Here is a 5,774-nt window from a genome sequence, read left to right as displayed (position 1 = left end):
GCTGCGGTGTCCGAGTGGTTAAGGAGATGGACTTGAAATCCATTGGGTTCTGCCCGCACAGGTTCGAATCCTGTCCGCAGCGTCCTTTTTTTTTCGCTTATTGCGACGAATTAAAATCTAGACCACGCCAGCTTCGCAAGCAACAACAAATTGGTCAATAATAAACAAACGTCAGTCTGATTTAAATTTACTTAATGCATAATTCATCTTGAACTCGGAATATATTACACCCATGTCACTTAAATGTTATAAACAAGATATAAAGTGTAAGAGATGACGCAAAAAGAAAAATAATACGCATACGGTGTTTGGTAACATTTATTTGATTTTTGTCGTTGTTTCCAGAAAAATCTTCACAATTTTTGGTAAATAAAAAATATTTAATTATAATGCAAATGTAAAAAAATTGGAAAAATTCAGCAAACAGCTGAATTCAGTGTGCTTGTTAAATTTTGAGATATGGCAAAAATATACTTTTAGCAGACTCACCTTGTATGCCCTAGTATTTCTTATAAAATAATTAAACAGGAGTTCATAATAAAGTCATTGAAGTGTAAATTGACTTGTTTTATTATCCTACGAGATTTATTTGCGGTTTCACATGTTTTGTGCAACGTAAGCAGTGTTATTTTCTGTGGTTTTTGGGAAAAAAAGGAAATAGATTGTTTGTGATCTTTACTTAGGCAAAAGAGCAAGAAATTAAGTTATCCAATGTTAAAATTCTACTTATGCTACATATTTATGGACTTTTAAAAAATAATTTATTTTAATTATTATTATTATTATTATTTAAACTCAAACAGCTACTTATAAGTACCTACATATCAACTTATCACTTTAATTATAATTTTTACCTGTTACTTAATTCTTATCAACTAATAATAATATCCAGGAATTGGAAAGATTATTATTATCAGAAAAAGTAAATCCCTTTCAGGAAATCTTGTGGATAATCCCACTGATAACATTTATGAACTTTTTTATGTTTAGGGAATAAAAATACGCAATCGAATAATTTCCTCCTTCAATAAATAGTTAAATAATCCACCACTCATATTTTAATTAATTCTAGTCTATTAGCTCAAATTACCTAAAAAATCCTAGTACTAATGATTAAAAAAATTGTAAATTACTCGTACGTTGAGACTTTAATTGGCCTGGTCTGTCCATAGTCCATAAAACCGCCTCAAATGTCATCGTAAACTCTTAGAAAGTGGTTTGAAAGTTTTTAATGTCCATTTTGAACACTATTTAGCCGCGACTGCGATATTTATGTCAACATTTATCGTTGTGGGAAAAAATCGGTTTTCCGCACAAATTGTCACAATTTATTTTACACCACCCCCATTAGAGACGTCACATCTCATTCGTGACGTCACGATTGCAGGGGTGAACGTCACGTGATCGCGCCACCCCCGCAAACCTGCCGGTATTGAATTTGTCCTGTGGGAATCTTTGGCGATGTTGTAACCTTTCCTCGCAAACTGTTGTAATTATTTTTCAGGTTGCAAATCTAGTCGTGATAAGAAAACAATTTTGCGCACTTTCAGGTCTAAATATAACTCTTCCTGAGTTTACAGTTTGTTCTGCGATGACAATGATTCTAAACAGTTTTTAATTACAAGCTACATACACAAGGCGATGTCATTGACCACTCTCCATAACGCTGAGATAATTTCTCTAATGTTATTTTGTCGTATCTTCGGTCATTTGTCACTGGCAAATGATTAATTCGACTACAGTTAAAAATGTCTAGAAGTTCTTCCAATTTACCATCTGTGATTTTTTTTGAAAATCAACCACTTTTTTTTACATTTGAGTGGCCATTAGGCCCTCCAGACATCTCCATTTTAATTTGCGGAAATTGGAGCGGTGGCGTAGCGGAAACTCCAAACAAAACACAGGCACACAATGTCTTTGTTGCGCCAATTGCGGGTAATGAGGGGTGTGTGCGAGAATTTTTAGCTTAATTTGGGGGCGGCGGCGGTTGGGGGTGGCTAGGTCAACGGCCTTTGCATGATTGAGTTGCGTCTGTGTTTGTTACCTAGATATTAAAATCGATGGTTGCATCAAACGCGGGGTGGAAGATATTTTTAGAACGCTTCTAAATATTGAATATTTTCTCTATTGATTCATTTTTGCAACGAAAACACGCATTTGTAGTTGGAATTATTAATATCGTCGAGTTTCGTCGCGAGCTTGAGTTTCTTTCAACTTTTACTTACTCCTTGCAGGAGCTGGTTTTCCCACTTACTTGTTACACGTGCTTCATCTTTCGAGAGTGATGTTCACCTTAACTAGGATCAAGCAGCCATTGTTATCTTTCGTTATAATCTTTTTTATCTGTGGAGAAATTTTCATAAAGTCCCAAAATCTGGCCTTGCCATGTTTGAAATTTACGGATTAGAAGGCTTTCCCACTTTGCGACTAATTAGCTCTACATAATTTACGAAGGTCGGAGTGTTAAAAACAGGATCGATTTTTAACTAAATCAAATCGGATTTTTTGTGTGATTAAGTAAGTGATTACCAAGCCTTGAACAGTTGGTCACAACATTTTATTATTAAAGGGATATCAACCACCAATCAGCTGATTGTTTCTAAATATTGATTGGCTGTTTGCGTGTAGACGCTGTTTTCATGATGAATTCTGTCTCGTTTGGTTTTTCCAACTAACTATTACTCAAACGTCAAAAATAGCAACGACTTTTTTCGAAAACTCTGGAATCCTTCACCAAAATTTTAAGTGAGTTAAAGAGAAAATTTCTATAATTTTGTTAAATGAAATTAGATATTTTTTTATTATTTTTTTTTAATCACATTGTTTATTTTTATTTTTTTGTTATTTATTTGTTATATTTAGTCCAATTTGTGGTAGGAACAACTTGTAGAAAATTTTAATTTTGTTATCGCATTTTTTTTCTTGTTTTAACTAATTATATTGTAACTGTTTTACTGCCACAAATAAATTATTATTATTATTATTATTATTATTATTATTATTATTATTATTATTATTATTAAGATTACGCTTTCCAGACCATTGCAATTTTCCACTTAACATCTTTGTTGATGGCATAATTGCTGTACGTATTTATGAACTAATTACATTCCAAGCTTGTGTCTATAAATCATTAGTATGAGAGTGATTTCGTTTGGTATTTAGTGCGATATTTCGTAGAAGAAATTTATGACTGATGTAAGTACGGTAGAGATGAATAATAATTTTTTTGTGGAACGTTTCAGAAAATTAAAAGTGTGGGTGTGTGTATTTTTATTTCGTACCCTCTTTAATTGTTTCTTCCAACTCTTGGAAATAATTTTCTCTCACCCACACTCGTCCTTCTCATCCTTCAACTTTACGAAAACATATTTTTGTTTAGATCAAATTAAATTATCTTGGTTGTTTACCAAAATTCTCCCACTTGATTAATTCCCATTCTCCCGACTTCTCAAAGAAATTAAATTTAGATTCGCAATTAAATCACTCACAAAAGATTACTTTCTCCATTAGCTGTTCCAGCTAAGGTTTTCGCTCGCAAAACGAACACAGGAGCAGACAAAAGCACAAAAAAATTCTGATAAACTAAAAAATTATAAACAACAAAAAATTGAAAAATTTAGGAAATGAATAAGAAATATGCGAATTTAGGAAACTAAAAAGCTGAAATACTAAGAATAAACTGAAAAATTGAGTGATTGAAACGTTAAGAAATTATGAGACTGAAAGAATGGAAGCCTTAGAATCCAAAAAAGAAGTTTGCTAAAAGCTGAATAACTTGAAAAAGTTAAATGTAACACCATTTTTTGTTAAATTGTTTAAATAAAAACATAACTCATAAATTTTAAATGCACAAGTCAATAATTAAAAAGACATAAAAAATTTTCACCTAATTTGGTTTATTTTTGAGTTTTGTGAGAGAATTTTGCCAAACAATTGAGTTTTTTCTGAAAAATTTGCAAAATATTTGAGTTTGAACACAAACTAATTGCGAGAATCAATCTTTATCAAAAACAAGTCAATCCTAATTTATCCACGATTTTTGAATCCAAGTGTGATAGAAAACTTGAAATTTTTTTAGAAAACAGCGAAATTTAAATTAGTTTGGCCGACATTTACAAAATAATCAAGCAACAGTTTTTTGTTCAGTCTTAATCGCTTTATGATTGGTCCGTTTTACAGCTGGGAGTGCAGTATCCCTCCCATATCCAATGATAAACGTTTCAATCGCCTTGCAATTTTTTGTGCACCAGATAAACAAGTAGGAGGTGATTTTTACATTTTTATTGGTCAATTACTCATTCGTAGGACAAATAAGATAACAGTCAAACCAGTTATAGGGCTGGTCTTTCTCACAGAACTGGATTTCGTCCAAGATGCAAATAAAATGGTCGATTCTGCTTAGTTTTTTAAATAATTTTGATTGTTCTAACAAAAAATTGTTTAAAATAAAAATATAATTTAATAATAATTAGAGTGTGCGTATTTTCAAAAATTAAAATTTCAAACACTGACAAAGGAATTTTATCGCTGAAAATCTAAAAACACAAAAAACTAAAAAATATTTAAACCGAAATTTTGAAGAACTAAGCGACTGAAAAACTGAGAAACTGAAAAAACTATGTGACTGAAAGAGTGATAAATTAAGAAACTATAGATCTGCAAAGTAAGAATATTAAGAAATTGTAAAAGACTGAAATAATAAGATTAAATAAGATTTTTAAGAACCATACTTTAAGCTTGCTATTTTACAGATGCATTTGTTTCTCTGATTTATTATACAGGGTAATTTTTTTAAAAACGATATATTTCGTTTTTCAGAAAATATAACAAAAATTAGAAAATTTCGGGACAGGTCGATTTTTATTTTTAGAGATATTTTTTTAGTGTACTTTTGAAAGATATAGCACTAACTTTTTTCAAAATTTTAAATAGCATCACCTTCAAATAAAAGTTATTTTGTCCAAAAAGTTTTTTGTTTTTTTTTGAGTTTTGATAATTATTTTAGGGCTGCATGGTGCTTAATTACTTGATAATCCTTTGCTCAAAAATGTAAGAATTATAAAATTAAAAATAAAATAAAAAAAATGAATTTAATAAAATAAAAAAATTGACAACTAAACATAATGGGGTTATCTTAATCAATTGCTGATTATAAAATATAACAATTAATATAACATCTAAACAAAATAATAAACAGAACAATTATCTCTTATAAAATGTAGCAAGAACAAAAAGAAAAAGCTCTTTGTGTACTACTCTCAATAACTTTTATAAATTTTAATTTAATTTTTTTTGCATTATTTGTTATTTATTTTCATAAAATAAGATTAAAAAATTCACAAAAAACTGCTAAAAATATAGAAAGAGAAACATAAAAACTGTGTGACTGAAGTAATATGAAACTATAAGATTGAAAGTCTAATATACAGTAAGGTAATAAATATATTTAAAAAAAACTGTTTTGGGCATTTATTTAACAATTTTTTCGATGTTTGTACACATATTTTTGAGCTTTTTTTCCTGTAAATAATTCGTTCCGCTTGAACTGTGTCCGTTTTTAATAAAAAAATCAATGTAAAGCGCTTCAAGGGAGAGCCGCCCAGCCGCTCAATTCCTCAAAATTTCCTCTCGACTGCAATAATGATGTCCCCCGAATTGGCATTTCCCTTGAATGGCAAACAAGCGCAAAAACAAAGCCGTGCAATAATCAAATGGAAAAAAGTCGCACCACACACGCAACCCGCGCATGCCCATTGCTTTGCATGTTGCCT

The 5,774-nt window shown here is 30.6% G+C and overlaps 1 non-coding gene across 1 annotated transcript; it reads left to right on the top strand.

Moving 5' to 3' along the window:
- On the top strand, window positions 1-82 carry TRNAS-UGA (transfer RNA serine (anticodon UGA)). The gene has a single exon. It is a non-coding gene; the product is annotated as a tRNA-Ser (tRNA).
- The last annotated feature ends 5,692 nt before the right edge of the window (window positions 83-5,774 follow it).

This window comes from Tribolium castaneum, chromosome 6, assembly GCF_031307605.1.
Source record: "Tribolium castaneum strain GA2 chromosome 6, icTriCast1.1, whole genome shotgun sequence".
Classification (NCBI taxonomy): domain Eukaryota; kingdom Metazoa; phylum Arthropoda; class Insecta; order Coleoptera; family Tenebrionidae; genus Tribolium; species Tribolium castaneum.
This window is presented reverse-complemented; position numbering and strand designations above follow the sequence as displayed.